The 27,566-nt window shown below is 41.4% G+C and overlaps 1 protein-coding gene across 3 annotated transcripts in view; it reads left to right on the top strand.

Moving 5' to 3' along the window:
- TAFA1 (TAFA chemokine like family member 1) overlaps positions 1 to 27,566 on the top strand; it is a 526,286-nt gene that overhangs the window by 260,537 nt on the left and 238,183 nt on the right. The window lies entirely within an intron of this gene.

Raw genomic sequence — 27,566 nt, 5'->3', positions numbered from 1 at the left:
AGGCCAAATGGCCCTCCTGCTCCATCCCCCTGATTATAGCCTCATGCCCTTGGTTCATCTACAAGAAGTTAAAAGGAGCTAAAGCACCACCTAGTCCGGTACTGCCAACTCTGACTGTCAACAGGCCTTCCTATAACCTGCTACCTGATCCTTTCAAATGGAGATGGTCACAGATTAAAGATGGGGTCTTCTGCATGCAAAGCATGTGCTCTACCAATGAGCTATGACTCTTGCCTCTGTTCCCTAAAGACTACTGCTTCAGTGTAACTAGTACAATAATTATGTAATAGCACCATAGCAGGTAGAGGACTATTTTATTCATCACTTGTAAATAGCTCAGAATTTGATGAAACCAAGTGTTTGATGCCATATAGTTGGGTTCTGTGTTTGTGTTTAATGACCTGAAAATGTCAAAATATGCTTTGATAGAAGCATTAGCAAGAGACCCATCACAGTATGCAAAAATGGAGAACACAAAATAATTGTTTTAAATAATAAAATACCACAGTTGCTTAACCCTTGTAAGGCACCCATGCATTCATAGGGAAAAGCATGAATTACACTCACAAGCATCCCCATCACAGTCCAAATATATAGGGGGAAAGCCGTCCTAGTTGAAACACTTAATCCTTTTAACAAAATTGCCAATTAAAAACACACTTTTTCATATTCAGGGAAACCTAGCCATCTGTCTTGCTGCTTAATCCGGTAAATAAGAGAGAAAATAAAGGGATACTAATTTTATTGAAGCTTTAACTGTAGGAAACAGAATTGCAGAGTTCCCTGGTGCTGACAAATACCTCTCCTGGCCCCTTTCAAAAACATGATTGCATTCTTGCAAAACTGTGAACTAATGAGTTAGAGAAAAACCCATGCTTAAGTGAGCAAAACCCAGGGCTCCAGGCCAGGTGTTCAAATTCTAATCACGACACTTTCAAAAAGCCCTAGGCCATTGTCACTTTCTGCCTCAATTCCCCCTTGGGCAGGGTTGGTGAAAACACTTGGCATCCTTTGGAAGCTGCCGGGTCCCCTGCTCCTTAGCAGATCCCACCGCCATCACCGCAGTCTTCCATTCAAGTGTTTCTGGTGGTATGATGAGTGCTGGACAGTTAAGTCTAGCTGTCATTCTGCAGCAACATTACATAGTGGGAACTTAGCTAGGTCCGGAAGCTTAACACTGCTTAGAATACTAATGCTCATGGTCAGGTAAGCCGCTAGGGCCCACTGATGGAGGAGGATCATGATCGTGAAGGGCACTTTGCCCAAGGCAGTCTTAAGCCAGCTCTGCCCTTGCAAAGATGAGGTCATAGAAACAAAGGCCTAAAAGATTATTTAATTATTATTAGATTTATTATCCACCCTTTGCCATAAGGTTCGAGCAATGTAAAAAAACTAACCACAAAGAAGACTTCTTCCTCTTATAAGACAGGATTATACCAATTCTCACACTAACCAGTTTTCCCCTTTATGTGGTCTTCAGCTCTGTTACAATCCCATCTTGAATGATTTGCAGCAACTGGCACTCAAAGACATGCTACTTCTGACAGTGTAGGTAGGACGTAGTCATCGTGGCTAGTAGCCACTGACATCCTCATCCTCCATGAATATGTCTAATCCTCTTTTAAAGCCATCCAGATTGGGGACCATCACTGCCTCTTATGGGTGTGAATTCCCCAGTTTTACCATGTGCTGTGTGAAGAAGTACTTTCTTTTGTCTGTCCTGAATCTTCTAACATTCATAGAATCATAGAACAGAAGAGTTGGAAGGGGCATATAAGGCCATCGAGCCCAACCACCTGCTCAATGAAGGAATCCCAATTAAAGCATACCTGACAGGTGGCTGACCAGCTGCCTCTTAAATGCCTCCAGTGTTGGAGAGCCCACCAGCTCCCTAGGGAAGTGGTTCCATTGTCATACTGCTCTAACAGCTAGGAAGTTTTTTCTGATGTTCAGGTGAAATCTGACTTCCTGTAGCTTGAACCCATTATTCCGTGCCCTGCACTCTGGGGCAATCAAGAAGAGATCCTGGCCCTCCTCTGTGTGGCAACCTTTCAAGTACTTGAAGAGTGCTATCATATCTCCTCTCAGTCTTAACATGCCCAGTTCTTTCAGTCTCTCCTCATAGGGCCTTGTTTCTAGTCCCCTGATCATACTTGTGGCGCTCTGAACCTGTTCCAGTTTATCCGCATCCTTCTTAAAGTGCAGTGTCAGAACTGGACGCAGTACTAAAGACGAGGCCTAACCAGTGCCGAATAGAGGGAACCAATACTTCATGAGATTTGGAAACTATATTTCTGTTAATGCAGCCTAAAATAGCATTTGCCTTTTTTGTAGCCACATCACCCTGTTGGCTCATATTCAGCTTCTGTTCAACAACAATTCCAAGATCCTTCTTGCATGTAGTATTGCTGAGCCAAGTATCCCCCATTTTATAACTGTGCATTTGGTTTCTTTTTCCTACATGTAGAACTTTGCACTTACCCCTGTTAAATTGCATTCTGTTGTTTTCAGTCCAGTGCTCCAGCCTATCAAGATCTCTTTGAATTTTATTTCTGTCTTCCAAGGTATTAGCTATCCTTCCCAATTTTGTATTGCCTGCAAATTTGATAAGCATTCCCTGCACCTCCTCATCCAAGTCTTTAATAAAAATGTTGAAGAGCACTGGGCCTAGGACAGAGCCCTGTGGTACCCTACTTGTTACTTCCCCCCCAGTTTGAGAAGGAACCAGTGATAAGCACCCTTTGAGTACAATTCTGGAGCCAACTGTGGATCCACCTGATAGTTGTTCCATCCAACCCACATTTACCTAGCTTGTGAATCAGAATATCATGGGGCACTTTGTCAAAAGCTTTGCTGAAGTTGAGGTATATTTTGTCCACAGCATTCCCACAGTCTACCTGGGATGTTACCCAATCAAAAAATGAGATAAGATTAGTCTGCCAGGATTTGTTCTTGATAAATCCATGTTGGCTCCTAGTAATCACTGCATTGTTTTCAAGGTGCTTACAGACTGACTGCTTTATAATCTGCTCCAAAATTTTCCCAGGGATCGATATCAGGATGACTGATCTATTGTCCCCAGGTTTCTCCTTTTTGCCCTTTTTAAAAACAGGGACAACATTAGCCCTCCTCCAGCCATCTGGCACTTCACCCATACTCCATGATTTCACAAAGATAATAGACAGTGATTCTGAGAGTTCTTCAGCCAATTTCTTTAATACTCTAGGATGCAGTTCATTGGGCCCTGCAGATTTGAACTCATTCAAAGTGATTAGGTATTCCTTGACCATTTGCCTATCATTCTCAAGCTGCAATCCTGCCCCTTCAACTTCACATTTCCCAGAAGGGTCATAGACCCTCTTTTGGGAGAAGACTGAGCCAAAGTAGGAATTGAGTACTTCTGCCTTTTCTTTGTCATCATTTTGCCATCCTCATTGAGTAGTTGTACTACCATTCCTTTTCTCTGCCTTTTATTATGGATGTACCTGATGGCATCTCTAAACTCATGCTCAGCTTTAGCCTTCCTGACGCCATCCCTGCAATTCCATGCTACCTGTCTGTACTCTTCCTTTGTGGTCTGGCCTTTCTTCCACTTTCTGTATGTGTCCTTTTTTGTTTTCAGGTCATCTCTAAGCTTTCTGTAAAGCCACATTGGCTTCTTCCTGCTGCCTTCCCCCTTTTTTCCTTGATGGAATTGTTTCCCAATGTGTCTTTAGAATTTCCTCTTTTATAAACTCCCACCCATCTTGAACTCCTTTTCTCATTAGGATAGCGCTTGTCATGGAATCTTACTTACCATTGTTCTGAGTTTATTAAAACCGGCTGTCCTGAAGTCCATGGTATGTTTATGGCTACTCTCCGTTTTTGCTTCCTTTAAAATCAAGAATTCAAGTATGGTATGGTCACTTTCCCCAGAGTTCCCGTAACTGCCACTTCATCCACCAAGTCATCTCTATTGGTTAGAATTGAGTCAAGGATAGCTGATGCCCTAGTTGCTTCCTCCACTTTCTGTAGGAGAAAGTTATTTCCAACACAAATCAAGAATTTCTTGGAGGGGCAGTGTTTGGCAGAATTTGTTTCCCAACAGAGTCCCACATTTCTACTACATCATGCCTCTTCGAAAAATTGGCAGTTTGCTTTTCAAAAGTTTCATCCTTGTCTTCTCCTTGATTGGGTGGTCAGTAGTAGACTCCAATTACCATCTTCCTTTTATTCCTTGCCCCATTTGTTTTAATCCAGATAATCTTGTGGAGCTACCAAGATCATCCTCCTGTATTTCTGTGCAGGGATATATATATATTAACATATAGTGCGATTTCGCCTCCCTTTCTATTCCTTCTGTTCTTTTTGAACAATTTATATCCTTCAGTTGCTGTATTCCAGTCATGGGAGTCATCCCACCAAGTTTCAGTTATATCAAGTCGTATTTACTCTCCTGTATTAAGAGTTCAATTTCGTCCTGTTTGTTTCCCATATTCTGGGCATTAGTATACAGACATCGAAGACCATGAGATTTATGGCCTGGCTTCCTTTCTACATTTTACTGGCCCCTATTAGAGCCGTTCCCTCAGTTCTCTTATTGTTCACAAGCCTTTGTTAGTTGTTACTGCCAAGTTTACATCTCCCTCACCCTTAGGATTTAATTTAAAGCTCTCCTGATGAACTTCTCCATGCTGTGGCCAAACATATTCTTCCCAGTCCTTGTGAGGTGCAACCCATCACTTGCCAGGAGTCCATCTTCCAGGAAGCATAGCCCATGGTCCCAGAATCCAGATCACCACCTTTGTAGCCAGTCATTCACCTGGAGTATTTTTCTTTCCTTTTCTACTCCTAAGTACCATAAGGATGGAAGAAAAAACTATCTGGGCCCCAAAGTCCTTGAGTGTCGTTCCCAGAGCTTCAAAGTCTGATGTGATTTCTTCGTAGCTGCGCTTGGCAGTATAATTCTTTCCTACATGGATAAGAAGAAAGGGATATCTGTCAGTGGGCTTTATGAGTGAAGCTTCAGTTTCATTGGATGTCCCTGAGTTCTAGTTATTATATGAGAGATAATTTTTTCCCCTCTATCTACTTTCTCTATGCCGTGCATAATTTTATGCACTTATTTTTCTTATTTATTTATTGCATTTATATCCCATCTTTTCTCCAGAAAGTTCAAGGTGGCATATATGGTTCTCCCCTTCCTCATTTAATCCCCACAACAACCCTGTGAGGTAGGTTAGGCTCAGAGGTAGTGACTGGCCCAAGGTCACCCAGTGAGTTTCATGGCTGAGTGGGGATTCAAACCCTGGTCTGCCAGGTCATAGTCCAACTTTCTAACCACTACACCACATTGATTCTATCTATCATGTCATCTCTTACTTGCCTTTTCTCTAAACTAAAAAAGCCCCAATGCTGAAACTTTTCCTCATAGGTAAGTTGCTTCATCCCCTTGATTACTTCAGCTGCCCTTTTCTGAACCTTTTCCAGCTCTACAAAATCCTTTCTGAGGTGAGGCGATCAGAAGCATACACAGTATTCCAAGTGTGGCCGTACCATAAATTTGTTTACTGGATAAACACAGTGACCATTCAGACCTGTGCTAGTTGGAAGTGATAAGTTTTCATGATTACAGTTTATGTATGAATGGGGAGGAATACCATAGTTGACTAGAGGTGTTCTTTGCAATAACCAGTAGGTGCTCCTTCTTTCTGTAATTTTGCTCTTATTTTGGCATAAATCAGACGCAAGGTTCCTACGTTTGAAAGAAGCCAGCACTGCCCACTAGATATCTGCATATCCATGTTAAGATTCCCAGGATGCCTTGCCCTTTATTTTAATGGACTGTTTCCATTCCTAGCAGGACTGATGTCTTTACAATTTATTGTTCCCTGCCCTTGGCACTGTAATAATCATCTGAGCTAAAAGGTATTTGTTCATGTAGGAAAGCGCTTCCTACACTAGAGCTTCTGATTTGGACCAAGCCAGCTGCTGTCGGGGGAAAAAATGATGACATTAACTGGATAACTGAAATGTATTTCTGGAGCTGACAAAATTTTTCCCCCACTTGTGATGTAAATTTTGTTTATCACAAATTCCTCATGCCTTTGTTCTTCACACAGCTTAGGCTACTACTGCCAATTGGGGTGGCACAGCTATTTGGACACCATTGCATTTTTTAAAACCAAACCAAACCCCAAACTTTCTTGGTGTGACAACAAAAGTCAAATCAGATGTTTGGAAAAGCAGATGGTAACAAGAGAAAGAAAGGCACAGTCCATGGATGGTCACCTTGATATTATCATAAAAATCAAAAGTGTCAAGGGCAACTGACTGTAGAGTATTAAGGGATATGCTTTTGCGGGGCCAAAACATCTGTGATGCACTGTCTGATGGCGCTGTTCCTAGGGTTGAATAGCCTGGTAAAATCGTCCATTATGAAAGACTTGGCACCAGTTTCCTGTTTCATGTATTTACATAACTACCACCTCTTTTTAGATGTAGTGGGGAAACATGAAGAATCATATACTTCTACCATGCCTGTAATGTAATGTGTGTTGCAGCTGTATTTGCAGATGAGCCAGAACACGGGGGGAAATCGACAATACATTATCTTACAGGCATGCTAGGAGCATTCATGCTTCCCCACCACATGATGTAAAATAAATACATCCTTTTTTCTATTAGAATTGTTTTCTGTTAATTTTGGAACCAAACATTTTGGATCTCATTTTAAAAATAGAAAAAAAATTCCACCACTGTTTAATTGACCATGAATGGGAAAATTTTGTACCTTCTTCTCAACAAATGCATAGTCTGAACCCTATGTTCATGATGCTGATGATTTATTTACAAAGGTGGGGAATCTTTTTCATAATGAGGTCCACATTCCCTTCTAGGGATCATATTCCAGAGATGGGCCAGAGGCGAAACTGAATGGAGCAAGGAATGTAAAATTTGCCTTTGTACAGTAGTCTAGTTTCTACATACATTCTAGGGTTGCCAGGTCCATGGCTTGAGACTGATCCTGTATCTTTAGGAGAAGAGAAAGTCAGCCAAGTGCAGGTGTTCTTGCAACACTGTAATGGGAAAAACCACAAGGTAGAATTCTCCCTTCCCCCTGCACAAATTTTAAAGATACAGAAGACCGCCTGGTTGCAGAGGTCTTCTGTATCTTTAAAAATTGTGCAGGGGGAAGGGAGAATTCCACCTTGTGGTTTTTCCCATTACAGTGTTGCAAGAACACCTGCACTTGGCTGACTTTCTCTTCTCCTAAAGATACAGGATCAGTCTCAGGCTCCAAACCTGGCAACCCTAAGTGTATATCATTATGGGGGATGCGGGAGCAAATGCACCCTTGGGAGTTAATTATATAAATCACATTTGTTTTAGCATGTTTGGAAAGATCTCCCAGCAACCTGACCATTATTGGTTTGTGTAATGGGAAGCCACTGAAATCAAGAAAGTTCATCATGTTCTGAAGTTAGGACACCCTTCATGTTTTGCTTGTTTATGAACAGGATCTGAAGCTTTAAGTCAGTGGTAGAGCACATGCTTTGCATACAGAAGGTCCCAGGTTCAATCCCTGGCATCTGCATGAGGAAATGAGAAAGACTCCCTATCTGAAACCCTGGAGAGCTGCTGTCAGTCACAGAAGACAATGCTAAGCTAAGATGAACCAATGTTCTGACTCAATATAACACAGCTTCCTATACACTGAAGCAGCAAAGAGACTTTTGACTTGATGGTTTGGAGAACTGAAAGGCTTTTCCTTTTCATCCTAGTAAGTGACTAGGAAGGACTGACCATTTGCAAGTGAATCTGATCAGGTGTCTGCATTGCTTCCCAGGTGCTGGGTCATTCTGAAGTGACTGCAATGGCTCATGCTGATCTGTAGGACTGAGTTGCCTAGCTACCTGCTACTTCCCATGTGAGACAAAAAGAAATGTTTGCTACTTAAAGTCATTTTGAGCGCAACAACAAGAGGGGTAGGATGCACACTTAACTTTTCCTTCCTGTGCCATGATCTTCTCTGTCACCTCCAAAATCTGATGTGTGTTCCCTGAGGTGAGAGGTACACAGAAATCAATTTCAGATGAGACATAGAAGGGACACGATGCCCAAGTCAATTTTGCTTTCTGGCTTCTGTGCTTATTGTCACATCCAATCCCACCCTAGCCTTCTATTGCGTGCACTATATTTGTTGCACTTAAACCAGACTGTCTCTCTCATATGAATGAACTATTTTGAGTTACTGAAACCTTTGCACAACAGTACCCTGCTATCATCATATTTTAAATCCTTGAAAACATCCCCTGGATTTAAGCAAGATATGTCATCGTTGAAGGTGGCTGTTTGGGTTTAATTGCATTGTCCTGAGAGACAGAGTTTATATGTCAATTTGGTGCACAGCGTCTAGAAATACTGCATATTATGATGTTGCCAAGACAGTGCCCTAGAATAATACTAATAATGAGAGATAGCATATGAGACTCTCAAAAGGCAATTGACACCGAAGGAGCTTGCTGGAGAGCCTAGATAATGAGATATGCGCCTAAAGGGAATATGAAATAATTCTCTTTTTTCTATAAGGTGCCAGCACCAGCTCTCTTGCCATGTTTGTTAAATACCTTCCGAGGGATCTCTTACAGAAACAATCCCTGGGATTTTTAGACTTTTTTTATCACAGCAAGCAAAGCAGCATTTTAAAAGATGTGTTAAAGATGTTTTATTGCTTGTTTGCCTCCCTGGATTCCTTTGGTGAAAAAGGAGAGAGATAAATTTAATAAACATTCAAATGAAAAAATATAACTTACAGAAATGTAAAACAATGTCTGAAGAACACCTTTAAAACAAAAAAGCTAAACCCAGGTTTAGGTTTTTCCTCTGCCTAAAGGCAAAAATAAAAATAACCTTCTCTCCTTCCTCCCCTCCAAAAAAGTGTCTAAAAGATCTATAGCGTTTCAAAGAAAGTTGCACCCCATAGCTTCTTATAAGAGTCCCAGGCAGAGGGGTAGAACCTAACATGTGGAAAAACTCACCCCGGATAATTCCAAACACAATCTTTCCCTTGTAGCCGTAAGTGTTATGTTCCATTCCTGCATTAATCTGTGATTTTAAAATATCTTTATGAAAATACAAATGTAAATACATATTTGAATACATAATTTTAAAAATATGCATTTTAGAAATATGCATATTTCTAAAAAATGATTAATTAGTTTTTTTTTCAAAAATATGCTTTTCTAAATATATTTTCTTTCTAAATGTGCATTTAAAATGTGTTTTGATGTATTTTGTGTTGGAGCATTCAAGGAGTGCTAAGGCCATACACATGATTAGTCCAGGAGGTTGGGGTCAGTTCAGTTTCCATCTTCTGTTGTAGTGAACTTGTGGCTGTAAATCCTTGTCAGCAGCAGTGTATGCATCAGGGGTGCGGAGAAAACCTGGGTGTACTTTTTCTGGAGGAGAAGGATGGAGGGACTATTTGAGTTCACTTCAGATATTAAAACAGATCCCAGATCTGAACCACATGAACATCGGCAACTGGGAAGTCTTGGCCCATGAACATTCCAAATGGAGGTCGGCTATTATCAAAGGTGCTGTGGACTTTGAAGAAGCACAAATGCAGGGCGAACGGGACAAACGAGCTAAGCAGAAGACACATCAAACAAATCCTCATCGTGACCATCTTCCATCTGGAAACCTATGTCCTCACTGTGGGAGGCTGTGTGGATCCAGAATTGGCCTCCACAGTCACTTACGGACCCACTGTTAAAGACCTTACCTTGGAAGACAATCTTACTCAGCGACGAGTGATTGCCAATGATGAATAGTAGTATAGTTTCCAAATTGCATGAAGTATTAGTTCCCCTCTATTCAGCACTGATTAGGCCTCATCTTGAATACTGCATCCAGTTCTGGTCTCCACACTCAAGAAGGATGCAGACAAACTGGAATGGGTTCAGAGGAGGGCAACAAAGGTGATCAGGGGACTGGAAACAAAGCCCTGTGAGGAGAGTCTGAAAGAACTGGGCATGTTTATCCTGGAGAAGAGAAGACTGAGAGGAGACATGATAGCACTCTTCAAGTACATGAAAGGTTGTCGATCGTCCCAGGTGCAGGACACAGAATAATGGGATCAAGTTGCAGGAACCCAGATTTCAACTGAACATCAGGAAAAACTTCCTAACTGTTAGAGCCATACGACAGTGGAACCAATTACCTAGAGAGGTAGTGGGCTCTCCGACACTGGAGGCATTCAAGAGGCAGCTGGACAGCCATCTGTCAGGAATGCTTTGATTTGGATTCCTGCATTGAGCAGGGGGGTGGACTTGATGGCCTTATAGGCCCCTTCCAACTCCACTATTCTATGATTCTATGATTCTTTGCTCAATATAGATGTGTTGGTTCAAAGAACTTGCCTGTGGGAGGGATCGGCAGGGAGCAGGAGAGGGCAAGCACTTTTGTGTGGTGGAACTACTAAAATGGAGATTGTGGGAAACCAGGAGCAGATTTTTGCAGAGAAGGAATAGAACTACTAAGTAAATATTATGTTGTCAAAGCGAGTGGAGCAGTGTGTAATTTATAAAAAGATACTGGAGCTCATATTCCCTATAAGGCATTGTTAATTTTTTAAAATGCACTCTGCGCATGATCACAGCCATTTCCCCTCACATATTCAAACACAGCCTTGGCAGTGAAAACAGATTCCTGAAGAGGGAGTGGAACTAAATTTTACATATTGATTGGCAGTGACTGCTAATATTTTAGTTAAGTCAGAGAACACATACAGATTTATTACAATCATTACAGGAACAAAATCTACCTAGGAGACAAGTATGACTAGTTCACAGGTAGAAGAGGAATAATTTTGTTTTGGAGGAGTGGTTTATCAAAATGGAGTAAAAAAGTTTGCCCATTCAATATAAAAATAATAGTTGATTCAATTGGTTGAACTAAAGTGATGGCCCCTCTGTGGTGTCACCATGTAGCCAATGCTGATTCCTGTGTAGTACTATGAAGTCATCCTGTTCACTGTGTGATCCCCAATTGGTTAGGATCATCCATGACATTAACAAGGAAGAAAATTGAGTGTGTATGTGGCGGTGGGGGTGAGGGGATGTGACTGAAGCAGCAGCAGAAAACAGAGCAAATGTCATGAACACCAGCTACATCAAAAATAGATTGTGGATTTAGCAGGAGCGGCCAGTGCAGTGCTGCACTGACAGTAGCACGGGGCAGGACCCAAACAGCCCCAACCTCATCCTGCACCATCCTGGTGTCAGCAATGCTTCTGTTGGGAGGGTGACAGTGCAGCACCATTCCACCTACACCTGGGATTTGGAGGAAGTAACATTTCCTCTTTCCTCTTTGAAAGCCCTGTTTTCATCCTGAAAATCAAAATGGGCAAACATTTCATTCACCCCCATAAATGCTGACTGTTGTCTGTCACCTGTGAACCCTCCACCCCTGCCCACATGGCATTTACTGAGGTTTTGTGCTGTCATTGGTTGTTCACAAGCATCGTAATTAGCATGGAAGACATCTTAGGGCTAACTAAGATTTCACTTGATGGCACTCCACATATAAGTAGAATTAATATTAAGTTAAAATTGGGTAATGAACAAAGTAAGGAGTTTTCAAACTTTAAATACGCCTTTCGTTCAATTAATGCATTACCCAGCTAAATAAATCCTATTCATTAGAGCGTTTATATGTTGATAAGACACCACATGGCTAAGAAGCTACCGGCTTGGTGTGGAACCTGCCACAGGATAGGTTTGCAGGAATGTTCATACAGAGGTGGCAATACCTAAACCAGCCATTTGGGCTGACTTGGATGTTGCAAATAAAGACAGGAAATTTTGAAGCATGATGGAGTCACTTCTTTATTATCTGTCTCTGCTTCTGTTGTAATACCTAAAGTGAGATTTGGAGATCATAGATTCCAACGGAGAGACGCCAATTTAAATATTACCACTGAAACAAGAACAAAGTGTTGGTGATGTAGGGAGAATTAAAATCCAACTGGCTGAGGTCCAGAATATCTTAGGGACCGCCTCCTCTCATGCCATCCTGCTCTCACCAGAAGATCTGAGGAAGAAACCCTTCTCTAAGTCCTGACTATGGTGGGCACCAGAGAAAGGGCCTTCTCTGGGCCACACCTAAATTAGAAAACTCTTTGCCCCATGAGGCTCCTCTCTGATAAACAGAACATTAACAAGCACACTGAAGCTTCAATGTTCATAGCTGGCTTCAAGTATGGCAGAGAGGAAACTCAGACAGGGCCTAGGTAAAGTTTGAATTTGTCAGGCATATTGATGGCAAATGTGGTGATGGGGGCTTGGAAGCTGAATGGGAAAGCATCAGGGTCAGAATCAGAGACAGGGCCTTAGACGGATTCAGAAATGGTGATGTTCAGGGAGGGCTAATTGCAGCTGATGGATACAGGGTTTAGGGCTTAAGACCAGGCAACACTAGGGATGAAGACAGAGAAGTAGACAGGATATCTTTCTAGGGGAAATTAGAGTTGAAGGCTGGAGCTGAGAAAGTAAATACCCAGTAGATATGAAGGCATAGTATCTGAATGGTAAATTAATGAAAATGTGGCCCACCCAGACATGATCACTCTTTCCAGTTTCAAAGACTTCACAATGATTAAGGCTGCAATTCTTACACACCCTTAATTAGGGAGTAAGCCTCACTGGATACTATGGGGCTTTGTTCCGAGTAAACTTGCCTAGGATTGCTCTGCACATTACTCTGACCACTCAATATGATGAGGTAACTAAGAACAAGTGCAGATATCCTTTCCTATACTTAACCCACATTGATTTTATGAACAAACACATGTTTGAAAATTGTCAAGGCAGAAGTAATCTATGTTAAGTGGTGATGTGAACATCCCAAGTGGTGTAAACATATGACTTCTATGATTTTTCACAGAAGCACCATAAATGTCAATTGGGAAGATTGAAATTCCAAAGCGGGTTGAAATTCGAAGGCAATCTATTAATCAGCCAATGACAGGATTTTGGAAAGAGTATACCAACCATCATAATTCAGCAACCCAAACTGTTTCGTCTGTTGTGCTCTGTTTAATTAAAATACCATGTGTCTACTGGTTCTTATTGAGATATAAATGATACATAACCATAACTGCACTTCTCCTGCATGTCTCTAATAAGCCTTCAGCTGTCGGTATGTACATATGGCTTGTGACTTAGTGAGGTAGCGCTATGTGCAGGTGAAGGATTTATGTTGGAGTATGAAAGGATAAGGTTGCAAAGCACAGTGACTAGTAGTGAAAGAGAGTGAGATGATATATCAGGTTCAGGAATTTGGATCTAAAGCCTGTTAAACTCTACATGAAGGGCTTGTGTAGCAGAGTGTTGAAGACAGGGATGGGGAACATTTTTCAGGCCGAGGGCCATATCCCCTTCTGGGGCCCACATGCCAGTGGTGGGCAGGGCCAAAGGAAAAAACAGGCACAGCAATAGTTGTTAATTTTATTGTGTACAGTAAGCTACATTCTACACAACCAGCCCTCTCTATCTTCCATCCAGGCAACCAAGAGGCTTTATTTATTTATTTATTTATTTATTTTGTATCCCGCCCTTCTCCCAGCAGGAGCCCAGGGTGGCAAACAAGGCACTAAAAACACTTTAAAACATCATAAAAACAAATCTTAAAATACATTAAGACAAAACACCGTTAAAAACATTTTAAAAACTTTTTTTAAAGGGTTAAAAACATTATTAAAAAACATATTATGCAATTCTGACACAGACACAGACTGGGATAGCTCTCAACCTAAAACGCTTGTTGAAAGAGGAAAGTCTTCAAAAGGCGCTGAAAAGATAGCAGAGATGGCGCCTGCCTAATATTCAAAGGGAGGGAATTCCACAGGGTAGGGGCTGCCACACTAAAGGTCTGTTTCCTATATTGTGCAGAATGAACCTCCTGATAAGATGGTATATGCAGGAGGCCCTCACCTGCCGAGCGCAGTGATCGACTGGGTATATAAGGAGTAAGACGGTCTTTCAGGTATCCTGGTCCTGAGCTGTCATAATCAGAGTTCAAGGGCTCATTCCACACTCAAGGAGAGGACAAAGCAGGGCTGGTGAGGGGTGTAGCATGGGGAGAATGGGTGTGGCTCTGGAGTATCCCAGGGGCCAAATATAGAGATGTGGAAGGCCATATTCATCCCCCGAGCTTGAGATTCTACGTCTCTGGCTAAGAGACCGTGGTCACATCCACACCATACATTTAAAGCACTCTTACACCACTTTGTCATGGCTTCCCCCAAAGAATCCTGGGAACGGTATTTAGTTAAGCTTACTGAGAGTTCTTAGGAGATCCCCTCACTACAGTTCCTAGCACCCTTAACAAAGCTACCATTCCCAGGAATTTTGGGGGGAAGCCCTGACAAAGTGTTGTAAGAGGGCTTTGAATATATGGATGTGACCTGAGCTATGAATCAGGAAGTATCTAATTTGATCTGCCATGAACCTAGGACCTTCTGCATGCAAAGCAGATGCTCTACCACTGAGCTATGGCCCTTACCCACCTCTGGCGTGGATGCACACAAAGATGGTATACCAACACTGTATGTCACATGGGCCACAGCACTTTGTGAGAGTGTCCCTATGGGACACTTATCAGGGTGAGTAGTCCACATGATTACCAAGGACTCGGGGAGTTGGGCTGCCTTGCTGGTGTTGTCCTCAGATCTGTATGCATTGGTGCAGAAGTCCCGGCAGAGGAAGCCTATATGCATGTGTACATCTTAAGGGGGTAGGGCTGGTAGCATGCCCAATACTGAGGTCAGGGTCAGCAGGACAGCTCCGCTGCCACTAAGTATATGGAGCACTTTTCATGTAATTAATGCATGAAGGGGGCTAAGGCCTGTGTCTTTTCCCAAAACGATGCCTGACATTTTTTGTTCCCTGTATGTCTTTGGCTGATGATCTTTGTTCTCTTCAGATGTTTATTGACTACTTTTCATTGAAACAAAGGAGTTCAATATGTTTGCTTATAACTCATTCTAAAGCTCTTAGCAAACAGCCATGCTTGACTGAAAGTCAGAATTATCAGCACTCTTTTTCAGCGTAACTGGCACAGACATCTTAATGATCCCACTGGGTCTTTCCTTACTTCTCCCCCCCCTTTTTTAAAAAAACTCATTTGTGGCAGATTAAAGGCTAATCCATACAATGTATTTGGCATAATGAGAATGTGGGTTGAATGGAACCGTGCAGATTTCATCGCATGTTGAAATTCCCTTGTGATTGTTTCATCACATACTCAGCTCACAGCTCCATCCAAAACCACTGTTTTCAACACACAACAATGCAGTCAACAGCTGTGATGGTGATTTTATGGACAAATATCTTGAAATCCATAAAGGAACTGTATTTATTGCCTTGAGTGCTGCTACTTCTGTTTTGCTTTGTATATGCCAAAACAGTTAAGCTCATTTCAGATACATTAGAGCTTTATAAGGCAAGGCTTACAAGTTAGATGTTCAGGTAAACAAGAATTGTAGTTACATTGTAAATGTTCACTTCATGCTGTTTATTCTACCCATCCAGAGGACACATTTGTTTCATATGTTTCATAGCTTTAATAATGGCTTCATTATGGAATCACAGTTTATTCCCTTGGGCTTTACCATCTCACTAGATTCTTGTTTATTAATGAATAAAAATGTAAGTTCAGCTGACTTGAGACTATCTATAGGCTGCAGGAATATAGTTAAGTCTTCCAAATATTTGGGAACTGGGCATTTATATTCACCAGGAATCTGGAAATTCAGATAATGCATACTTGTGTAGACATGACTGGTGAAATGGAGATTCTGTGTGTCTCTTATATTGTGTACCCCACTTACTTCAAAGTAAGCCCCACTGAATTCAATAGCTCTTACTTCTGAGTAGGCACGGTTAGGACTGTGCTGTTACTCATATTCAGAATAGATCCTTTGAAATCAATTTGGCCTCTTCTGAGTATGACAAACATACGACTCATATGAGTATGACTAGCACATTTCTCCCGTGCTCAAAGTTTTGCGCTGGATGCTAGTTCACTACCAGACTGAGTTCAAGCTGTTACTTTTGGTATATGAAGCCCTTAACAACTTGGGACCAGTTTTCTTAAGGGATTGCCTTACCCCATGCTTCCCAATGTGATCCCTTTCATCTGCACAACTTGCACTTCTACAAGTGCCAGGTTATGTCCGTTCTGCATTTGTAAGGAGGCAGCACTTGTACTATGGAACTCCCTGCCTATTAATATTAGGCAGGTATCACAACTGTATTCTTTTAGATGCCAGTAGAAAACATTTTTGTTTCAGAGAGCCTATGCAGATACAGGTTTTATTGTGGGGTGTGGGTGGTGTTTTTTTGTTTTTGTTTTGGTGTTTAGATGTTTTAATTTTGTTTTAACAGAATTTTTTATTGCAGATGTCTTTACTGCCCTGGGCCCCTTCGGGAGGAAGGGCAGGATGTGCTTTAAATAAATAAATAAATAAATAAAACATTAGATGTTATCCCAACAATTTTTGGTATATTGCTTTTAACTCATCATAAACCATTTGTACATAAGAATATCAAGGCTAGCATAAGAGAGAATAAACATCTCTCCTCTTCTTCATGCCACTGCTACCCTGGTCTTATTCCTCCCCACTGATGCTTCCCCATTCTGATTCTTCTTCCCTGCTATGTCTTTCCATTTCATCTGTGCCTTTTTTTCCCCTGACTTACTTTTTTTCTTGCTGTTTTGCTGCTGCATCAGCGGTGGGAGCTTTTGCAATTTTACCACCAACCCTTCCCTGCCTTGCTCTAAGAAATGGCCAAGGGGGCCCTTCCTCCAAGCAGGGCATTATGAGCAAGGTGGCTCAAAGAGTGCCTTCACTACCACTAAACATTCTTTTTAAACTTGATAAAAATGTTAAAGTTAGTTTGAACATTTGTTGAAGTTTAAACAGCATCTCTAACTGTGGTGGCAGCAGGGAGGCCAGCAGGAAAGCAGGCCTGTCAGCCAACAATGAGGCAAATGAGTGAGGGGGCTCTGCGAGGGAGGGATTTGCCACCCCCCTCCCATGTCCACTGCCTGAGAAAATTGTCTTGTTCTGCCTCAGGATTAGACTGGCCCTGAAGAAAATCATATTTCCACTATAAGCAGCTTGAAGAAACGGGAAGCTTAGGTGCAAATTAGACATTCCATATATGGTGCAACTACGTGACCCTGACAACCATCTTTGGAAAATTAAAAAGCCACTTCCAAAGGGGCAACTGGTTTATGGTTACCATACTGCTTGGCTAGGTTTTAGTCAGATTATAGCCATGCCACGTTGTGCCCATTTGCACCATTAGCTAACTTGGGTTTCCTCCTCTCATCTTTTTTAAAGCAAGTCCCTAAACCCTTATTGAATCCAAGATATATGACAAAACCTTGGTTTAGTGAGACCTCATGAGTGTGCAGTCTCCCGGAGGATCCCATTTGCTGCCACACAGCACTGAGCAGACCTAAGCCAAGGGTGTTGGCTGAACCCAAGCAATGATCCTAATTCCCAGCCCCACTCTCTCCCTTTCTAATTCCAGATCACACTTTCCCTCCATGCTGCTCCTAACCTCCAAACTTAAAGTACAGTGTGGAAAGAAGAACAATTGTTTATTTTCTCAAAGGACTAGGGGAAACCTGATACCTGCATAGTACTCATTTGAATGCCTGCTACCACCTTCCATGCCCCAATTTTCAGAATGTTTTAACAATAAATCCTCTTTCCAGGGTATTCTTGGAATTGTAGCTCTATGAAAGGAACTGGTGTCTCCTAACAACTCTCAGCACCCTTCAGAAACTAAAATTCCCAACATTCTTTGTGGGAAGCCATGACTGTTTAAAGTGGCATGTATAGTGGAGACGGTGCCACATTGTCACAATCTCTCTCTCACAGGCCACATCTGCACCTTATATTTAAAGCAGTATTATAGGTTTCAAGATTCCTATTAACCTCACAGAGCTACAATCCCAAGAGTTGCCCGGGAAGAGGGATTGATTGTTAAACCACTCTGACAATTGTAGATCTCTCTGTGTGTATGTGTGTGTGAGAGAGAGAGAAAAAGAAAGGATGGGGCAGGGGCAGATGCTATATTTCAAACAACAACTCCCATGAACTGTCATTGGTATTTTTTTTCTTTTATTTTTTGTAGAATAATATATTTTAAAGCCAGAAGGGACTGATGATTAGTTTCAGTGACCTTTTGAGTTATATACATTCTCCCAGTAATAACCGTATTCTGTCCGTCAGGACTTTGGAAAATTGTAAACTCACTATCAAAATTCCCAGTAATAATAGAAAATTTACAATATTCTTGGGGAGTATGTTTCATAATTACACATCTCTATTCTGTTGAGATTTTGTTTCTCCCTTTCTCCACAGAACTCATTTTTTTAAATTCTCTCTAGAGTCTGGCAGTAAGCAGGTCCTACAAACCTATTTAAGCTGGTCCTGCAATCCTATTTCTTTACTGTTGCTTTTTAGATAATGATTTTAACTGTGCTGCTGAAGTCTGTAGTGATATTTTAGTTACACTGTGATTTTATGGTTTTACTGGTCTGATTGCTGGGTTAATATATTCACTGGCTATTCATTGTTTATTATTTTTAGTGGGGGGTTTAGCTTTAAACTGCTGTTGTACATTTCCTCAGTTTATATAAACTATGTGCTTTCATGAGGGTTTTTTTTCTAAAAGGCAGGATAAAAATTTGTTAATTAAATAAAATAGAAAATGCTTGAATTAAATGTTGGTTTCTGAAATATTTACATAGTAACATGTATAGCAAACTCATATAAGTCTGAACGTTTTTTTATAAGTTGCTTCAGTTACAGACGGAGTCATAGGGACACAGGAAGCAGCGTTATCCTGAGTTGGACCATTGGTCCATCTAGATCAGTATTATCTACACAGTGATTGGCAGCGGCTCTCCAGGGTTTCAGGCAGGAGTCTCTTTGAGTCCTGCCTGGAGATGTCAAGGATTGAACTTGGGACCTTCTGCATGCAAAGCAGATGCTCTACCATTGAGCTATGGCCCTTCCATAAATATTCTAAATATACCACTAAATACACCAAATTAATGGATCAATCATCTGCTTTTAAATTGATCCAGCAATCCAGTTATTTAAAACAAATTTCCATGGATTCAAAACCTTATTATAAATGACTTTTTGTCAGTAAGGGGCTACTGTGAGATAATGTATAGTTTAATAAGAATGTAGAATTTAATCAAAGTTACCACTCTCATTGGAAGAGACGTCTTCCTTTAATTTCTGCTCCCCACCCCCAATTTTCTATTATAGGAGAGATAAAGTATATTCAAAAGACAAACAAGAGTGTTATGCTATTATTGTGTTATTGGATGAACATTTTAAGTAGTTTGTATTGTACTTTGTTCTGGTTTTGAATTGTTTTTATGTTTGTATTTTATCTTGTCACTTTGAGAATTTTTTGTATAAACTGACAAATGTAAATCATCATCATCATCATCACCACCATCATCATCATCATCCTTCTCTGTCTGTGGAGAATGTGGAGGCTCCATGCCATTAAGGAAAGTGTAATAAGTAATGGAGAAAAGGATGATGGAGTAGGCCAATGGACTAGCCCTTCCTCCTTCCCTCACTTGCAAGTCAGCAACAGTAGTGGATGCCCTCAGGAGTGGCAAGTGAAAGAGGAGGAAGGAAGGAATAGGAAATCCTAGTCTGCTGACTTCTCCCATCCGCTTTCAGCTCACCAGATGCTCAGTAAGTGTCACAAGCCCTCTCTGGAGCACAGCACATGCCCATCACAGTTGAGTCACTATATCCTATCCTCCATAAAAAAAAGAACAAGATTACACCCCAGACATGCACTTTAATCTCATCCTCACCAATTACAATCTGTGCCCAGTTTTCATAATAATGAAATTTAGGGTGCAATATGAGATCCTGAGGGCCATGGTGTATAGCAGACCTCCCCTTCTGGGGATAGAGAAAGAGGATTGTCCACATAGAAGAAGGTCCACCATAAAGGTTCTTCCGTGACCGGTAGTGAAAAGTCACCATGGTTGCCGGTGGTGGTCTGTGGATGCTAAGAACAAAAAAAGGGGTGTTCAGGGGGCATGTCAGAGGTGGATTTAGGGGGGCTTTGGATCCACTAGACCCAAAGCTCCGTCATTCCCTAGATGTGCCTCAAGGTAAGGGGGAGGGGATTGCACTGGCTCTGAAACTGGAATAGTTATTTTCCTCCCATTGGAACCAATCAGGAGAAAAAAATTAACAGCATGAAATAAATTGAAGAAGGTGTCCCCACACTTATAGTGCGAGTCATTTCCGACTCTTAGGGTGATGTCTTGCAATGTTTACTAGGCAGACCGTATATATGGGGTGGGATTGCCAGTTCATTCTACCGACCACAGATGGATGGAAGGCTGAGTGGACCCTGACCCCTTTTACTGGAGATTTGACTTCTTCCTTCCGTTGGAATCGAACTCTGGCCGTGAGCAGAGCTTTGGCTGCGTTACCACCACTTACCACTCTGCACCACGGAAAGGTTAAAAAAAGCCACCCTTGAACCTCCTATCGTGGCCAGGGTGAAGCAGGCAAGGCTTAAGAAGTGGTGGTTCCTCTACCATGGACTCTTCACACATAATAATAATAAAGAAAGAATAATAATAGAAAGAGCAACACACACACCATGCCACCTCCATAGGATTGCACCTCCTGTTGATTACTTGGCTGAAAGTTTCACCCGATTAACCCACCGGTTAACTGATTAAAGACTGCAACTTGACCAACATTGTCTAAGACTGAGATGCGTGACTCCAAAATTTGCCCCTGACATTTGCTACCCAAATCCTCAATTTCTGTGGCATGGTTAATCTAATTAATTAATCATATATGGTTCTCTGGCTATAATAATGAATAATAATTGACTTTATAAGAAGAACATAAGAAGAACCTGCTGGATCAGGCTAGTGGTCCATCTAATGCATCATCCTTTTCTCACAATGGCTAACCATAAGACATAAGAACATAAGAAGAGCCTGCTGGATCAGGCCAGTGGCCCATCTAGTCCAGCATCCTGTTCTCACAGTGGCCAACCAGGTGCCTGGGGGAAGCCCTCAAGCAGGACCCGAGTGCAAGAACACTCTCCCCTCCTGAGGCTTCCGGCAACTGGTTTGCAGAAGCATACTGCCTCTGACTAGGGAGGCAGAGCACAGCCATCATGGCTAGTAGCCATTGATAGCCCTCCATGAATTTGTCTAATCTTCTTTTAAAGCCATCCAAGCTGGTGGCCATTACTGCGTCTTGTGGGAGCAAATTCCATAGTTTAACTATGCGCTGAGTAAAGAAGTACTTCCTTTTGTCTGTCCTGAATCTTCCAACATTCAGCTTCTTTGAATGTCCACGAGTTCTAGTATTATGAGACAGGGAGAAGAACTTTTCTCTATCCACTTTCTCAATGCCATGCATAATTTTATACACTTCTATCATGTCTCCTCTGACCCGCCTTTTCTCTAAACTAAAAAGCCCCAAATGCTGCAACCTTTCCTCGTAAGGGAGTCGCTCCATCCCCTTGATCATTCTGGTTGCCCTCTTCTGAACCTTTTCCAACTCTATAATATCCTTTTTGAGATGAGGCGACCAGAACTGTACACAGTATTCCAAATGCGGCTGCACCATAGATTTATACAACGGCATTATGATATTGGCTGTTTTATTTTCAATACCTTTCCTAATTATTGCTAGCATGGAATTTGCCATTTTCACAGCTGCCGCACACTGGGTTGACATTTTCATTGTGCTGTCCACTACAACCCCGAGGTCTCTCTCCTGGTCGGTCACCGCCAGTTCAGACCCCATGAGCGTATATGTGAAATTAAGTTTTTTTGCTCCAATATGCATAATTTTACACTTGTTTATACTGAATTGCATTTGCCATTTTTCCGCCCATTCACTCAGTTTGGAGAGATCTTTTTGGAGCTCTTCACAATCCCTTTTTGTTTTAACAACCCTGAACAATTTAGTGTCGTCAGCAAACTTGGCCACTTCACTGCTCACTCCTAATTCTAGGTCATTAATGAACAAGTTGAAAAGTACAGGTCCCAATACTGATCCTTGAGGGACTCCACTTTCTACAGCCCTCCATTGGGAGAACTGTCCGTTTATTCCTACTCTCTGCTTTCTGCTTCTTAACCAATTCTTTATCCACAAGAGGACCTCTCCTCTTATTCTATGACTGCTAAGCTTCCTCAGAATTCTTTGGTGAGGTACCTTGTCAAACGCTTTTTGAAAGTCTAAGTACACTATGTCCACTGGATCACCTCTATCTATATGCTTGTTGACACTCTCAAAGAATTCTAATAGGTTACTGAGACAGGACTTTCCCTTGCAGAAGCCATGCTGGTTCTGCTTCAGCAAGACTTGTTCTTCTATGTGCTTAGTTAATCTAGCTTTAATAATACTTTCTACCAGTTTTCCAGGGACAGAAGTTAAACTAACTGGCCTGTAATTTCCGGGATCCCCTCTGGATCCCTTTTTGAAGATTGGCGTTACATTTGCCACTTTCCAGTCCTCAGGCACGGAGGAGGACCCGAGGGACAAGTTACATATTTTAGTTAGCAGATCAGCAATTTCACATTTGAGTTCTTTGAGAACTCTCGGGTGGATGCCATCCGGGCCCGGTGATTTGTCAGTTTTTATATTGTCCATTAAGCCTAGAACTTCCTCTCTCGTTACCACTATTGTCTCAGTTCCTCAGAATCCCTTCCTGCAAATGTTAGTTCAGGTTCAGGGATCTGCCCTATACCACTGTGAAGACAGATGCAAAGAATTCATTTAGCTTCTCTGCAATCTCCTTATCATTCTTTAGTACACCTTTGACTCCCTTATCATCCAAGGGTCCAATCGCCTCCCTAGATGGTCTCCTGCTTTGAATGTATTTATAGAATTTTTTTTTAATGTTCTTAGCCATATGTTCCTCAAATTCTTTTTTAGCATCCCTTATTGTCTTCTTGCATTTCTTTTGCCAGAGTTTGTGTTCTTTTTTATTTTCTTCATTCGGACAAGACTTCCATTTTCTGAAGGAAGACTTTTTGCCTCTAAGAGCTTCCTTGACTTTGCTCGTTAACCATGCTGGCATCTTCTTGGCCCTGGCGGTACCTTTTCTGATCTGCGGTATGCACTCCAGTTGAGCTTCTAATAAAGTGTTTTTAAACAACTTCCAAGCCTTTTCGAGTGATGTGACCCTCTGGACTTTGTTTTTCAGCTTTCTTTTTACCAATCCCCTCATTTTTGTGAAGTTTCCTCTTTTGAAGTCAAATGTGACCATGTTGGATTTTCTTGGCAATTGGCCATTTACATGTATGTTTAATTTAATAGCACTGTGGTCACTGCTTCCAATCGGTTCAACAACATTTACATCTCGCACCAGGTCCTGATCCCCACTGAGGATTAAGTCCAGGGTTGCTGTCCCTCTGGTCGGTTCCATGACCAACTGGTCTAGGGAATAGTCATTTAGAATATCTAGAAATTTTGCTTCTTTGTCATGACTGGAACACATATGCGGCCAGTCTATGTCTGGGTAGTTGAAGTCACCCATTACTACCAGATGCCCAATGGAAGCCCGCAAGAGCACTCTCCCTTCCTGCAGTTTCCAGCAACTGGTATTCAGAAGCATACTGCCTCTGACTATGGTGACAGCATAACCATCATGGCTAGTAGCCACTGATAGCCTTACTCTCCACAAACTATTATAATGCAAATAATAATAATAATATTGGAATGTTTGGAGATAACGTTCAAGAAAGTGATTTTAAACTGAGATTTCTGCCTGGTTTCTTGTTCAGCCCTTTATCAGTATTCTTTATGCTAACAAAGTATAATTATTAAACCCTCTAAAATAACTCTGCCAGAGTTTTCCCATCTGTGAATGGCATGAGCCTACATAATGTAATTCACAATCAATGTAAAAAGAAAAAGAGAAATGTAGGGAAACTGTAGATAACTCTGGAGCTTAGCAGCAGGTATCCTACAATTAAGGAATGCAGGGTTTTTTTAAAGGTGACCTTGTGGATGTTCATTCCTTACACTTGTCAACAGTGGACCATGATGACAAGGCAGGCAGAAGGTAGTAATGAGACAGTGTGATTGATCTGTGAACGTCAAATTAATTCAACTGGAAGCTTGCCAAAGTAAAACCCAAAACCGCATGGTGTAATAAATAGAAAAGTAGATGTGATACTTTGGGCAGAACAATGCCCTAGTTTCAGTTAAAAAGGAAAAAAAAAAAGATAAATCCTGTAATGAATTGCTTGTCACTCAAAACAAATTTGGTTTTGCAACAGGAGATAAAAACTCTGGCTAAGACTTAGCAGTGTTGCCAAAAGGGAAACCCTATATCAGAGAAATGTGAGCTATACCAATGAAGAATATTCATTTATCTTTTAAGCAACCGTGCAACCTTTCAGCCTTGCAGATTAAAATCAAAGGTACCGAAAGGGAAGGCAGACATGCAGTTTAAAAGAGGAAAGGAAATATACCTAATTAAGTTTTATGCAGTAGAAGTCTGCTTTAAAACTTTTTTTTCATCATCAAGAAAGCTGGTCTTGCAGATATCTCTTGGAGCTTGATTACCTATGAAATGACAATGTTTAAAAATATTGTACATTAATTGTTCAAAGTCTATATTAGAAAAACCACAGCCACATGGTAAGCTATAGCTGTAGATCTGATATTCAAATCAAAGACAGCATGGTCTCCTAAAACTGCTACCAGTTCAGTCATAAGCAACATTATATTTTTATGAGAATGCCAAATATCTGTATCATCCACTTGATTCTAGAACAGTTGTTCTATACCTGGAATTCATGCTGAAGCGTGAAATACAGTAGGGCACTGCTTTTCGGTGTTCCGCTTTTCGGCGTTCCTCTAATATGGCAGCTTTCAATTAGAGTAATCAGAGTAAGGCCCCACTCATACGGTGCTTGTTCCACTTTTATGGTGTTTTTTGGGTGTTGGGCACCATTTTATTGATGGAGTTCCACTTTTCGGCAGGTTTCGCTTTTAGGCGGGGATCTGGAACATAACCTGCTGTATGAGTGGGGCTCTACTGTACATATGGTCAGGACTACCGAGAGGCAGGTACAGTGAGTGGAGGCTGGACCACTAGGGCTACTGGAGCAGAGCCCATGTACATCTGAACCCCGATACGGGTCTGCCCTGCATGAGAGTCAAACTGTACCCCAGAGCATAGTGGAAGCTTTTGCAGGACTTTAGTAACCCACATGTTGCTCTGAATATATATACCCTATCCTTAGTATCTCAATAAGAGCATAAGCAAGAAGATTTGAACAAAAGATTGGTTTATTATAAGGGAAAAAGATAGCATTAGGTTTACAGTTAAAACTGTGGGTAGCATTCTAGCTGATACAATCACATACTAGATCAATGAGAATGTAGAGATGCCTCACACACACTCAAACCCAAGATAGTGAATACATAGACCCACTCCAAAGAAAAAAAAGACAGGGGGATGGCAAGAGAATATACTTTTCCAGAAGAAAATCAGGGCGCAAAGTCAGTGTTTAGTGAGAGTTAAGTTCTCCCCTTCTTAATATCACCAAACAGCCAAGAATACACTTCTCACCATTTCCTTGGCATGGAAGTATGAAATAAATTAATAAGAAACTGTGGAGAAGTTTATATTTTATTCTGTTTCTGTTCATAAATTACATTCCATTATTGTGTTATTTTAATTTTTCCCTGAGAGCCAGTGTGGTGTAGTGGTTAAGGTACTGAACTACGACCTGGGAGACCAGGGTTCGAATCCCGACATAGTCATGAAGCTCACTGGATGACCTTGGGCCAGTCGCTGCCTCTCAGCCACAGAGGAAGGCAATGGTAAAACCCCCTCTGAATACCGCTTACCATGAAAACCCTATTCATAGGGTTGCCATGAGTCGGGATCGACTTGAAGGCAGTCCATTTCCATTCAATTTTCCCCAGCAATAGGTTAGTGGAGGACACTGCTCGGAAACTGAAATTGGTACAAAGAGCTGCAGCCAGGATGTTAACTGGGGCGGGATATAGAGAACATACAACCCCGCTGTTGTATCAGCTCCACTGGTTGCCCATTTGTTTCCGGGCACAATTCAAGGTGCTGGTTTTGACCTATAAAGCCTTATACGGCTTAGGTCCAGGCTATCTGTCAGAGCGCCTCTCCCTCTATGAACCTGCTCGGACTTTAAGATCCTCCAGCGAGACTCTACTTATTACCCCTTCCTTCCTGCAAGTTCATCTTGCAGAGACACAGAATAGGGCTTTTTCGGTGGCCGCCCCTAGACTGTGGAACTCTCTCCCTATTGAGGTCCGGTTGGCTTCCTCATTATCAAATTTTCGTGCACAGGTGAAGACTGTTCTATTTAGATGGGCTTTTAACCAATGTAGTTAGTTTTAACCTATGTTTATTTAATTCCATTTTAAATTGCTTAAACTGAATATCATGTTTATTAATTATTGCTGTTTTAATGTTTTAATGTAAGCCGCCCTGAGTTCCTCGGAAAAAGGGCGGGGTATAAATATTTTAAATAAATAAATAAATAATAATATGGTAGAGCACATGCTCTGCATGCAAAAGGTTGCAGGTTCAATCCCTTTGTCTTCAGGTAGGGCAGAGAAAGACTCTTGCCTGGCACCATAGAGAGCGTCTGCCAGTCAGCGTTAACAATACTGAGCTAGATAGACCAATGGTCTGACCTGGTGTAAGGAAGCTCCAGTTGTAATGGATGTACAATAGGTGGGGAAAGCATACAAAACTTTCCCACAAAATTAACATATCGGTGCTAGTAAAGTGGGGGAAATCGGTGCAATCAACCCTGCTATGGGAGTGCATGATGCAATTACACTACATATATGCAGCGAGTACTATGGGAACTAGAGCCATGTCATTACACAGTTACATGACTGTAGTTTCCATGTTACTGACTGCATATGTGTGGAGAGACTATATATTTTTAATTAACAAAAGATCCAGCTTTTGCCTTGGTCTACCCAATCCAGAAGGCTCTAACATATCCCTCATATTTATTCATATACAAATGAGGATGGACCCCAAACATAGACTTAGTTCACCATTAAAAAGAAGGTGTGTCTGTAGAGGGAGCTATAGCTCTGTAATATCTATATTTCTATGACCCTGAAGGATTGAGTTGAAGCATGAAATCTGGACCTGCCACCAGAACAGAAAATTCTGTTGTCAAACATTCATGGTGGCACTGCGAGCTGGGCACATTGAAAACTTTTTCATGCTCCAGGACCTTACCGGTGTGCTACAGTTGTATTGGAAATCTGTACTTTGCTTCATTTGAATAGAAATTTGTCAGCACAATTAGTCATCATAAGAGAAACTAACAGTTTCTTGAGCCATTAAGTTTAATTATGCAGCTTGTTCAGTGTGTATATAGAGCTCAACATAGTTCTCAAATATGATTACATAAGAACCACATTTTTTTCCAAAGTTGGTCTCATTCTAAAACTTTGAGAA

The sequence above is a fragment of the Rhineura floridana genome, chromosome 3 (genome assembly GCF_030035675.1).
Source record: "Rhineura floridana isolate rRhiFlo1 chromosome 3, rRhiFlo1.hap2, whole genome shotgun sequence".
Lineage (NCBI taxonomy): Eukaryota > Metazoa > Chordata > Lepidosauria > Squamata > Rhineuridae > Rhineura > Rhineura floridana.
The sequence above is the reverse complement of the archived record's forward strand: the minus strand, read 5'-3'. Positions and strand labels throughout refer to the sequence as shown.